At 40.4% G+C, this 13,981-nt stretch overlaps 1 non-coding gene across 1 annotated transcript; it reads right to left on the reverse strand.

Annotated features, from left to right (window-relative positions):
• Positions 1–7,181: 7,181 nt before the first annotated feature.
• Positions 7,182–7,256, reverse strand: Trnas-cga (transfer RNA serine (anticodon CGA)). The gene has a single exon. It is a non-coding gene; the product is annotated as a tRNA-Ser (tRNA).
• Between the last annotated feature and the right edge of the window lie 6,725 nt (positions 7,257–13,981).

The following is a 13,981-nucleotide window of genomic DNA, read 5'->3' on the forward strand; positions in this document are numbered from 1 at the left end:
TTCATATAATTTCATATATTGTACTGTACACAACGTATGATTACGTTATCTTATACTAAACGAGTGCACTAGGCTTTATTTACGTATTTTTGACTTAATTTCACGGCTCTAAGCTTTATATAAATAATGTATTTTCGTGATGTCCATGCTAACGATTATTAAATGATTGAGTATTAAGGTTTTGTCCAGATATTTATGATTATGAAACTTTGGACACTCACTGATAGGACCTACGTATTCATGGGATTAATGCTAGTGTATTACACATTGGGTACACTATTATTGGTAAGTTTCACTCCGTGAGTGATGATATTATCTTATTTCTCTTCACAGTGTTAACAAATATTTATGACAGTGTATATCTTTGTATATAACTCATATCGAGTATGACAGGATGTCCTTTGCATTGTATTCTTTGGTCGTGTTAGACTGGGTAGTCAGAAGCAGTCTGAAAAGCGTGTAAGGGTGTTGCAGGGGAGGCTGAGCTCAGGAGTAATTGTTAATAAAAAAATTCGATGCATTGCGCCTTGTCCGAGTTATCCAAAACTGAAGTTTGCCAGTCAGCTCGCAGTGAGCTCAAATTCAAACAGCCTGCCAGTACAGTGTCGCCAAACTTGTTCTTCGTTTGGTTTCCTCATACTTAACGAACGTAGCTTTTGCTCACCTAGCATAAATTATTCAGTTCCGAAAAAGGCGCCTTTTAACTAGTAATGAACATTGAAACAAGTGGTAACTCACGGACCCACAGATGTATGTGCATTACCGCATGTTAGGGCGTGCAACTGCTTGAATTTTCACGCATAGCGATCTAATTGGCTAACTTCAATGCTAAATAACTCGGAAGCGGCGCAACGTATCGAATTTTTTCTTAAAAATTATGTCTCAGCACAACCTTCCCTGCAACACCCCTACAACCTTTCAGACTGTTTCTGACCAGCTAGTATATGCATAAGTTCATGAACGTTCTCTTTTTCACTGAAATCAGTCTGTAACACCATAGCTCTAATACTCTACTGATTTATTTTGCCTTTTGTTTTATTTAATGTTACATCGTTGAGCTTCTGTAAATATGTTTGATTGAATCGATGACACAAAGTTGTTTACTCCTTCCTTTGTTAAAACTTTGATGTCATGGTTTGATTCTATGCAATGTAGTATATCTGTCATTTAAATTCTTTGTACCAATTAGAGGGAGACAAAACGTACTATATATATTTGCAATTTGTTTAAATAATTTTTTTATAGAAATGTCAATATGTGCAAAAGTTTTGTTTTATTTAAAATGTTTGTTCTCTGTTATGTAAACTGCTGACCTTCACTTAAGGTTCTTAGTTATTTTGTATGTAAAAGATGTGGTAGTTCCCCTCGGGAACGGAACTGTGTAGCGCGCGCAAATTGTGATTAGCCTAGGTAGAAATGGTGGAAACAAGAGTCAGTCGGGGACGAGCTACCAAACTGTGCACTGCCATGTAAAAGTTGTATATTGTGCTGGTTCCGAGAGAGGCTTTCTCTGCCACTTTCCAATGCCTCGGATGGATGGATAAATAGCTGGAACGATTCTGGAATTAGTATCCATCATCGCCACCAAGAAGGGACAGAGTCCAGAAATTCTGCCTGCAAATCCACCTACCAACATGCAGTTGCCACCACATTGCGCAATCACTGTATCGGAATGCTATAATAATGTACAGTGAAGGATCAGCTTATTGGATGTTTAGTGTGCACAAATATAACTTATAACTGAATTCTTGTACCTACCTAGATTTTTTTTCTATTACAACACCTCTCAGGTTCCTCTCCATTTGAACTATGATCACCGACTGTCCTAGTTTGTGGAAAAAATGAAAGCCTCAAAACAAATGATGTTGTTTGATCTTTGGTAATAAGAGAGTATTCAGGTTTACTGTGAATTTCATGAAATTGTGGGAGGTAGTAAATGTAGTTTTGTGAAAGCCTCCCAGTGACGGAAATAGTCCAATTTATAGTTTTGTGGAGTTTCAAAGTCACCTATTTAATCATTTACTTGCAAGTAGAAGACTGTGGTAATAAAGACAATTTGCTGTCTCTTTTAAAGATTAAAAGTTCATAAAACTGAGGCTCACAAAGTTTTGCTTAGTAAATGATCACATTGCTGCCTGTAGTAAATTTTAAAAGGTGAGTTAGTTTCTTGCAATTTTGTCAACATTGTGTTTCACTGTGGTAAAAGTGGAAAACTGCAATAGTAGAAAGTTATATGTTCATGATTGCTAAGTGTTTGTCTCTCTCTTGTGTATTGGAAGTGCATATTAATAGTATAACAGGATCCACAGTTTGTCTATTGTGCTAATGCTAGGTAACAAGTAACGGGAAGACCAATATTTATGAAAACCACAATTTCTTTATTCAAAGGACAGTGAGAAGTAACCTGATAGTAAATTCCACTTGAATTTCATTCTAAATAGAATAGTATTTAGTTGAGAGATATTTAACCGGTGACCAGTTCATAAAAATGCAGTGAACTACATTTATAATTTTATGTCAGCTAGGAAAATATTTGAACAATAATACTGAACCTATGTCCAATTAATGATTCTGCAGTGAATAGTAATAGTAACGTTATAAAGACCATTCAGTTTGAATAAGCACTGAAAGTAATAGTGTGTTTCGTTATTTGTTATATTGTGAAGTTTCATTCTAAATAGAATAGTATCTAGTTGAGAGATGTTTAACCGGTGACCAGTTCATAAAAATGCAGTGAACTGCATTTATAATTTTATGTCAGCTAGGAAAATGTTTGAACAATAATACTGAACCTATGTCCAATTAATGATTCTGCAGTGAATAGTAATAGTAACGTTATAAAGACCATTCAGTTTGAATAAGCACTGAAAGTAATAGTGTGTTTCGTTATTTGTTATATTTATGCACATAGTTTGTACTGCCCTAGCTGTCAGTTCCAACCTTAACATATGTAGGTGTCAGAGTTCATTGCACTCACGGGTGGTAAAATATAGGTTGTGTTATCCTTAAAGTTACTCATACCTACTTTCTTTAACAAGAACATTAATCTTTCTCTTGCCTAATTAGGCTGGCGACCGTTTTCCTTATTCTTTAAACAGTGTAGCTAGGTAAAACATTATTAATTACTGTTTGAATAATTACGTAATTCTGACTTTCAATCCCGATAAGCCACCTACGTTAGGTACAACGCGGTCAATATAACAAAATTCCTCTCAGAGGGTAACACTGCTCTGCTTCTTCATACTATAATTACTCGAATAAGAATAATTTCTTTATACGAACTGCCTTAGGCTTTGAGGTTAAGGTATAGTAGCAGAAGACAGGGGTGTTATAAGTCCTCACGCTATTTCTTCCATACACGGTTGTGAGTTATTGTGAAGCTGATTAGAGTCATGGTGCATGACGCATGGTCATGTGAACGTCTTGTAATTCTCATGAATGTCCATTCATCTAAAGGAAAGATGAATTGCGTTTCCATTTGATGTACTGCTTTTGATAGTATCTTCACATAATTATTTGGTCTGTTCTTTAAACTATGTACTTGACCTTATGTGTGCATCGCATATTTCATTTTTGCTGATAGTCTCCCTATGACGATGGTCGCTACAACTGAAACCGGTAAAGAATAATTCGTGTAGCTGACAGCTAAGGCCGGTATTACACTACCATACTTATTTGTCAAGTTGATATGTCAAGTGTTCATGTCAAAGAAATTTGCCAGTGTGATGGGGAATTTTGTCAAATCTCGCCTTTCGTCAAAGCAATATGATCAAATCTAGAGCCTCGGTGTGGATTTCATCATAAAAATCGTTCGTCTTCTGTTTATTGCAACGCGAAATGTAACCGCTTGGAGCGCTGGCATCGCTACAACAATATGTCTCTGTAGTGTGTTGGTAAACATGGTTTCAAAGTTGATGTGTTCCTTCCACACTTTTTAATAAACTTGCTTCGACTGAGGCGGGGGTGAGCAAGGGACACAATGCATGCTATTAATTGAGTGCTGACGGGCTGTTAATATGCTGCAGGCGACTTCGTGTCCACAATAATAGCTACAGCCATCCATCTCTACATCTGGAAACATCCAGGCAGCTATTCAGCAAGCCGGAATAGAGGTGGTGATCACACTTCAAAATATTTTTTTTTTTAGCTTTCCATTCTACTTTGTCTATTTTTTATCTCTGACTGCCACAAGTTGAAAAGTGCTTCATCTGTTTCGTATTTTTTATTAATTTTGTAGTTGTTGGAACACTAATTCTATTAATGAAATTACTCAAAAATAAAAATAGTTCGTATTGCCCATACTGAGTGCACTAGACATTTATTTACCTTCTAATATTCCCCTTCATTGCTTTATAAATCGCTTCACACGTTTCTGGAATTATTTTGGTTGACGTGCACTGTGGTATTCGAATACTGTATTGTAAATTAGAATAGCTCTCTCCTATATCAAGGAATCGCATTATCACGGTGAGCTTGTCTTCTGCAGATGTAGCATCTCTGAAGTGAGTATTCTGTTTTGTAATATGAGAAGCCACTTTGGTGAGCAAATACTGAAACATACTCTCATCCATTCGTAGGTAATCTATATCAGACTTGACGTCCTCCACTAGTAAGAAATTTCGCTGAATGCTTTTATTATTTTATTATCTCGACGTAATACCAATTGTGTCACCCAAGTACGTTTCCTTTTTTTCCGCCGCTTTTCTTCCAATGCTCACTCAATCCAATTGTGGTACAAGCAACTGCAGCGCAATAACAATTCGTTGTTGTCCGCCAACTTGAAATTTGATGAAAAATATGACGTCATTTTAATACTGTACCGCTTTTTAGTGTCACGTCAAAGAGCTTTGCCAAAGAAATTTGACGAATATTTGATAATATTTCTTTGTCAAAGACATATGATAGTGTAATACCTAGATCTCGGACTTTTAGGTTATAAAAATCTTAAATCAGGTACTTAAAATAGGTTCCATCACCTGCAAACATAGGTTATAAAAATCTGAAATTTTATTGTCTAGAAAGATAAATAGATTGACAAAAATCCACATTATATTATTGTCCATGTCCATAATTACAGTCACAGTAAATAAGTAATGCATTCTCCGGATTTTCCGTTGAGAAACTGCATCTCTTCTCTGTTAATAGCATCCTATATGCCGAGAATGAGCGTTCCACAACAGATGTGACTGGAGCATATGTAAATGACGGTATTAGGCACAATGGAACCGCACACTCATGTTTTGTTGATTTACCTGATGTCAACCACAGTACACAGGGTGGTCAGCCCTGGTTTTTTTCTTTTTTTAGCACTGTCTAGTTTCTCGCTAACTTTCATACTAATAGAACATGGGACCAAGTTGATTTTTTCTGTCACCTCCTCTATCAATCGTAATTGCGTGTAGATTGGTTTCCCTGAACACTCTAGATCTTTAATAACAGGGACCAAAACTGCACAATGACATTTTCTGTATGCAATATCTTTGGAAATTGTTGGGTCCTTTAGAAGATCTTTGGCTGATGTAATGCTCACTGCCTCCTCCCGCAATTTAAGAACTGTGTTCTCAATGTCTTCCAAATTCTCGGTGTAATATTCCACGGTCAGTAGCCACGTTTCCCAGCGAGTAAGTATGGGTTCTGGTGGAAGTGGTACGTTGGGAAGCTCCTCTCGAAGTAATTGGATTCTTGAAGATGCTTTAATAAAAACCTTTTCGATGGTTGAAACTAGCTTATTTACATGTGGAAATTCGAGACGTATCGTCTCAGCTACACGATTCATGGAATGGGCAAGACATGTGATATGGAGCAATGCTGGGTAAAATAGTTTCAATAATTTAACAACGTCAATCATATATGCGGCAACATCAGTGTAGATTACAAGTACTTTTTGTCATCTAGACTGTTGGGGAAAAGCAACTTGAGGGCTTTATTAACAAAGTGAGCAACTGTTTCCTGGTTAGTCCTTTTTAGCTCGTTGCTGCAGGTCAGATTAGGGGCAGAGCAAGTGTCAGGATCTAACTTTCCAACAGTGCAATTAGCCACCTTATCGACCGTGTCTGTCAGTTGTTTCATCGACAGAGATCCACACGTATGAATCGCCTGTATCTTCCCTTACACTCCTCGATGTATTTTCATATAAAGTTTCTAAATAGTTCTTTCACAGTGTGGATTCTGATGGAACGGTGCTGTGACAGTATATCTCTAGAAAACTTTTGAACTGGCTATTTTCAACTGCATTGAATGGTACGTATTTTCGCTCCAACAGTGGCTCAATGCAGGTCAAGATGAAATTGGTTTTTGTTTGTTGCATTTGGTTTAGTTACAAACGTTTGTTTCAAGTTTGATTTTATTTTAAATTTGCCTGGTGTTTAATGCCTGCAACATGCTGACTTAAATGCGACCTCTGTTCAGAACGTACCTAAAAAAAAAAAGAAATGAGAAATACGTTGTGTAAGAATTTACGCACGAGATCTGCTTAGCAAAATTAACCTATATTAAAAATATTTTTCCAGAATGAGATTTTCACTCTGCAGCGGAGTGTGCGCTGATATGAAACTTCCTGGCAGATTAAAACTGTGTGCCCGACCGAGACTCGAACTCGGGACCTTTGCCTTTCGCGGGCAAGTGCTCTACCATCTTTTTTTTCTTTTTTTTCACTTTGTTCGTTGTTGATCGTTGTGTTTGGTCGTTGCGGACGTCACATAACATCCGTTCAAGTTCGTTTGTTGATCCTTCTACTCAGCTGTTTTTATTACAGAGGCCAACCGGCTCTCTGACCGAACACGCTGAGCTACCGTGCCGGCGTCCATCTGAGCCACCGAAGCACGACTCACGCCCGGTGCTCACAGCTGTACTTCTGCCAGTATCTCGTCTGCTACCTTCCAAACTTTACAGAAGCTCTCCTGCGAACCTGCAGAACTAGCACTCCTGAAAGAAAGGATACTGTGGAGACATGGCTTAGCCAAAGCCTGGGGTATGTTTCCAGAATGAGATTTTCACTCTGCAGCGGAGTGTGCGCTGATATGAAACTCCCTGGCAGATTAAAACTGTGTTCCCGACCGAGACTCGAACTCGGGACCTTTGCCTTCCACAGGCAAGTGCTCTACCATCTGAGCTACGGAAGCACGACTCACACCTGGTGCTCACAGCTTTACTTCTGAAACTTCCCGGCAGATTAAAACTGCATGCCGGACCGAGACTCGAACTCGGGACCTTTGCCTTTCGCGGGCAAGTGCTCTACCAACTGAGCTACCCAAGCACGACTCACGCCCCGTCCTCACAGCTTTACTTCTGCCAGTACCTCGTCTCCTACCTTCCAAACTTTACAGAAGCTCTCCTGCGAACCTTGCAGAACTAGCACTCCTGAAAGAAAGCTTTACTTCTACCAGTATCTCGTCGCAGGAGAGCTTCTGTAAAGTTTGGAAGGTAGGAGACGAGATACTGGCAGAAGTAAAGCTGTGAGCACCGGGCGTGAGTCGTGCTTCGGTGGCTCAGATGGACACCAGCACGGTAGCTCAGCGTGTTCGGTCAGAGAGCTGACTGGCCTCTGTAATAAAAAAACTGAGTGTAACGATGAACAACGAGCTTCAACGGATGTCAGGAAATTTCAAAAATATTTTTGCATTGGCATGTGTATGGTCCAAGTTAACTCGGAAAAAACAGAGGCATCACTGTTCTCTGAGTGGGCGTAGCAGATAGAGGTTATTTTACTTAAGTCTTTGTTGCACACATTGCAGTGAATAACTCATCCGTCGGCAGAGAAATCAGGAAATTCTTGTAACCACTGACGAATGAGAGATATTTGGCGTGCTTCACTTTCCACAAATACACTGTGCTGTGAAATATTTCACCACATCCAGGGAGCACGCTGACCGACAGGATGAAGACGGTGCAGGTGTTTCAAACAGGCTGTTCCCACAGGGCAGCAAGGTGCCCGCGCCAGATCACGGGGCTCCTCCGTGCCATGCCGGCCCATCTGGGGGTTCATAGCGAGCGACAACGCTCTGCGGAGCAGCCTGGCATCATGCGAATAAACCACTTATCATTCAATTCAAGGGGAAACTACAGCCGTAATTTTTCCCGAGGACATGCAGCTTTACTGTATGATTAAATGATGATGGCGTCCTCTTGGGTAAAATATTCCGGAGGTAAAATAGTCCCCCATTCGGATCTCCGGGCGGGGACTACTCAAGAGGACGTCGTTATCAGGAGAAAGAAAACGCATTCTACGGATCGGAGCGTGGAATGTCAGATCCCTTAATCGGGCAGGTAGGTTAGAAAATTTAAAAAGGGAAATGGATAGGTTAAAGTTAGATATAGTGGGAATTAGTGAAGTTCGGTGGCAGGAGGAACAAGACTTTTGGTCACGTGAATACAGGGTTATAAATACAAAATCAAATAGGGGTAATGCAGGAGTAGGTTTAATAATGAATAAAAAAATAGGAGTGCGGGTTAGCTACTACAAACAGCATAGTGAACGCATTATTGTGGCCAAGATAGACACGAAGCCCACGCCTACTACAGTAGTACAAGTTTATATGCCAACTAGCTCTGCAGATGATGAAGAAATTGATGAAATGTATGACGAGATAAAAGAAATTATTCAGGTAGTGAAGGGAGATGAAAACTTAATAGTCATGGGTGACTGGAATTCGTCAGTAGGGAAAGGGAGAGAAGGAAACATAGTAGGTGAATATGGATTGGGGGGAAGAAATGAAAGAGGAAGCCGCCTTGTAGAATTTTGCACAGAGCATAACTTAATCATAGCTAACACTTGGTTCAAGAATCATAAAAGAAGGTTGTATACCTGGAAGAATCCTGGAGATACTAAAAGGTATCAGATAGATTATATAATGGTAAGACAGAGATTTAGGAACCACGTTTTAAATTGTAAGACATTTCCAGGGGCAGATGTGGATTCTGACCACAATCTATTGGTTATGAACTGCAGATTGAAACTGAAGAAACTGCAAAAATGTGGGAATTTAAGGAGATGGGACCTGAATAAACTGAAAGAACCAGAGGTTGTAGAGAGTTTCAGGGAGAGCATAAGGGAACAATTGACAGGAATGGGGGAAAGAAATACAGTAGAAGAAGAATGGGTAGCTCTGAGGGATGAAGTAGTGAAGGCAGCAGAGGATCAAGTAGGTAAAAAGACGAGGGCTAATAGAAATCCTTGGGTAACAGAAGAAATATTGAATTTAATTGATGAAAGGAGAAAATATAAAAATGCAGTAAATGAAGCAGGCAAAAAGGAATACAAACGTCTCAAAAATGAGATTGACAGGAAGTGCAAAATGGCTAAGCAGGGATGGCTAGAGGACAAATGTAAGGATGTAGAGGCTTGTCTCACTAGGGGTAAGATAGATACTGCCTACAGGAAAATTGAAGAGACCTTTGGAGAGAAGAGAACCAATTGTATGAATATCAAGAGCTCAGATGGCAACCCAGTCCTAAGCAAAGAAGGGAAGGCAGAAAGGTGGAAGGAGTATATAGAGGGTTTATACAAGGGCGATGTACTTGAGGACAATATTATGGAAATGGAAGAGCATGTCGATGAAGATGGAGATAAGATACTGCGTGAAGAGTTTGACAGAGCACTGAAAGACCTGAGTCGAAACAAGGCCCCGGGAGTAGACAACATTCCATTAGAACTACTGATGGCCTTGGGAGAGCCAGTCATGACAAAACTCTACCATCTGGTGAGCAAGATGTAAGAAACAGGCGAAATACCCACAGACTTCAAGAAGAATATAATAATTCCAATCCCAAAAAAAGCAGGTGTTGACAGATGTGAAAATTACCGAACTATCAGTTTAATAAGTCACAGCTGCAAAATACTAACGAGAATTCTTTACAGACGAATGGAAAAACTGGTAGAAGCGGACCTCGGGGAAGATCAGTTTGGATTCCACAGAAATGTTGGAAAACGTGAGGCAATACTAACCTTACGACTTATCTTAGAAGAAAGATTAAGAAAAGGCAAACCTACGTTTCTAGCATTTGTAGACTTAGAGAAAGCTTTTGACAACGTTAACTGGAATACTCTCTTTCAAATTCTAAAGGTGGCAGGGGTAAAATACAGGGAGCGAAAAGCTATTTACAATTTGTACAGAAACCAGATGGCAGTTATAAGAGTCGAGGGGCATGAAAGGGAATCCTTCTGAATCTGCTTAGTGTATTGATCGCTTGGTCTCCCTCTACGAGTTTTACCCTCCACTCTGCCCTCCAATGCTAAATTTGTGATCCCTTGATGCCTCAGAACATGTCCTACCAACCGGTCCCTTCTTCTTGTCAAGTTCTGCCACAAACTCCTCTTCTCCCCAATTCTATCCAATACCTCCTCATTAGTTATGTGATCTACCCATCTAATCTTCAGCATTCTTCTGTTGCACCACATTTCGAGAGCTTCTATTCTCTTCTTGTCCAAACTATTTACCGTCCATGTTTCACTTCCATACATGGCTGCACTCCGTACAAATAATTTCAGTAACGACTTCCTGACACTGAAATCTATACTCGATGTTAACCAGTTTCTCTTCTTCAGAAATGCTTTCCTTGCCATTGCCAGTCTACATTTTATATCCTCTCTACTTCGACCATCATCAGTTGTTTTGCTCCCCAAATAGCAAAACTCCTTTACTACTTTAAGTGTCTCATTTCCTAATCTAATTCCCTCCGCATCACCCGAGTTAATTCGACCACATTCCATTATCCTCGTTTTGCTTTTGTTGATGTTCATCTTATATCCTTCTTTCAAGACACTGTCCATTCCGTTCAACTGCTCTTCCAAGTCCTTTGCTGTCGCTGACAGAATTACAATGTCATCGGCGAACCTTAAAATTTTTATTTCTTCTCCACGGATTTTAATACCTACTCCGCATATTTCTATTCTTTCCTTTACTGCTTGCTGAATATACAGACTGAATAACATCGGGGAGAGGCTATACAATTACAATTTTCGATAGTATATTTGCGTAATTCTTAGTTGGCGAGACCACGAGAGAACATTAGTCATAAAAAGTTTTATTTAACTGGATTTTTAAAATAATCTGAAATATGTGGTTTTAGGTGCTATAAAAGTAGCGTTTTCGATCATAAATTTCGTAATTTCCTTTACTTAATGAGGAACAAAATAGGTTTTTACGTAAAATCCGAAGTCTAGTAATACCCGCCTAAAATGCAGTCCTTCGATGTGTTAGGCCGGTATTACATTATCAAATTTCTTTGTCAAAGATTTGATCAAAGATGTGTTCAAATATTCTGTCAAATATATTTGACAAAGACCTTTGACGTAGCGCTAGAAGGGGTATTATACTGTCATCATATTTTTCGTCAAAGTTCAAGATGGCTGACAACAACTACTTATTAACCGCAGCAGTTGCATGTACCACAATTGCACTGTGTGCACATGCGGAAGAGAACCGAAAAAAAAGGAAACATATCTGGGTGAAGCCGTGGGTTTTACGACGAGACGATAAAAGCATTCAACAAAACTTGTTACGTGTGCTTATAGTGAAGGACGTCAAGTCGTACATCAACTACTTAAGAATGGATGAGCATACATTTCTGCATGTGCTCAGTCAAGTGTATCCTCATATCACAAAGCACAATACTCACTTAAGAACTGCTACATCTGCAGAAGACAGGCTCACTGTAACACTCCGATTCCTTGCTACAGGAGAGGGTTAGGTTAGGTTAGGTCAGGTCTCCAATCTTCGTAATCTATTTTTGTATTCAGCGTGCCTCACGTTGTAAAGCGCCTCATCAGCTTCATACATCTCTATTAATTTTGTAGTTGTCGGCACACACCAGTTGTATTTACCCGCAATGTTTATAGAAACACTACAGACGGCAGAATGCAGCGATGCTAGCGCTCCATGTGGTAACATGTCACATTGCAGTGAACAGAAGACAAGCGACTTCCTTGATCAAATCTATAGCGAGGCCCTATATTTGATCAAATATTGGACGACATTTGACAAAGTTCCCTATTACACCATATTGGTCAAAGATATTTGACAATGAAATTTGATAGTGTAATACCGGCCTTGGACGCAAGGTGTAATGGGGCGGCTTGCACAGGCGGCAGGTGTGTGCAGCAGGCACCAGCCTGTGTGTGTGTGTGTGTGTGTGTGTGTGTGTGCACGGCAGCGAGGAACGGCGGCGAGGCGTCCCGGGCAGCACTAGGGCTGCCAATCGATGGCTGGCCCGGTTGCCCAGCCACACGGCGCACAGGCTGCATGCAGGCGGGCGGGGCAACTGCATGCCGCGTCTGGTCCAGACGGCTCGCGGCGCTACCGGCTCACTGCTTGCGGCCACACGGCCGGGCTCAATCACACTCGCCACAACTGCTCTCTCTGCTACTCTCTCTCTCTCTCTCTCTCTCTCTCTCTCTCGCTCGCTCGCTCTCTCGTGCCCAGGGTAGATTGTCAACGAAGGTCCGAGCATACGAAATGGGTTCCCAGATATGTGAGTACGAAGAAGACCGTAAAATGAGGGGCTTACGCGTATTGTTCGTTATGGTTCATGTGAGTCCACTGGCTTTCGGCAGTGCTGAGTGCAAGCTGACCGCTACACTAGCGAACTCAAAAAACACGATTAGAAGCTATTCTGCGCCTTGTAGATTTACAATACGGCAGAATGTCATTGGCAATGATAATGTGGTGTGCGTACTGTAAGACCTTCAGTACACACACCATCAGATTACTTGACTTGTCGCTCTAACGAAGTAGGCGAGTGTCAGCAATATGTGTCGTGGTCTTATCGTGGCGTGTTGATCTTCTGCCATTAGGTCAGACGATAGAAATGCCACTTGCACGCTTAGAGTAGCAGATTGACGGTGATCAACTTTAAACAGAACTTGATTAATTTTCACACACATTTATTAAAATAATAACAAGCACAAAAATTACTTAACATGGTTCTGGATGCTATTTACAATTGACAATCTGAAGTTCCCTTGGTATTGGTACGTTAATCTTGTGTTGTGTTGTGGTCTTCAGTCCTGAGACTGGTTTGATGCAGCTCTCCATGCTACTCTATCCTGTGCAAGCTTCTTCATCTCCCAGTACCTACTGCAACCTACATCCTTCTGAATCTGCTTAGTGTATTGATCTCTTGGTCTCCCTCTACGATTTTTACCCTCCACGCTGCCCTCCAATGCTAAATTTGTGATCCCTTGATGCCTCAAAACATGTCCTACCAACCGATCCCTTCTTCTAGTCAAGTTGTGCCACAAACTTCTCTTCTCCCCAATCCTATTCAATACCTCCTCATTAGTTACGTGATCTACCCACCTTATCTTCAGCATTCTTCTGTAGCACCACATTTCGAAAGCTTCTATTCTCTTCTTGTCCAAACTAGTTATCGTCCATGTCTCACTTCCATACATGGCTACACTCCATACAAATACTTTCAGAAACGACTTCCTGACACCTAAATCTATACTCGATGTTAACAAATTTCTCTTCTTGAGAAACGCTTTCCTTGCCATTGCCAGTCTACATTTTATATCCTCTCTACTTCGACCATCATCAGTTATTTTACTCCCTAAATAGCAAAACTCCTTTACTACTTTAAGTGTGTCATTTCCTAATCTAATTCCCTCAGCATCACCCGACTTAATTTGACTACATTCCATTATCCTCGTTTTGCTTTTGTTGATGTTCATCTTATATCCTCCTTTCAAGACACTGTCCATTCCGTTCAACTGCTCTTCCAAGTCCTTTGCTGTCTCTGACAGAATTACAATGTCATCGGCGAACCTCAAAGTTTTTACTTCTTCTCCATGAATTTTAATACCGACTCCGAATTTTTCTTTTGTTTCCTTTACTGCTTGCTCAATATACAGATTGAATAACATCGGGGAGAGGCTACAACCCTGTCTCACTCCTTTCCCAACCACTGCTTCCCTTTCATGCCCCTCGACTCTTATAACTGCCATCTGGTTTCTGTACAAATTGTAAATAGCCTTTCGCTCCCT

Source organism: Schistocerca nitens, chromosome 8, assembly GCF_023898315.1.
Source record: "Schistocerca nitens isolate TAMUIC-IGC-003100 chromosome 8, iqSchNite1.1, whole genome shotgun sequence".
Taxonomy (NCBI): Eukaryota; Metazoa; Arthropoda; class Insecta; order Orthoptera; family Acrididae; genus Schistocerca; species Schistocerca nitens.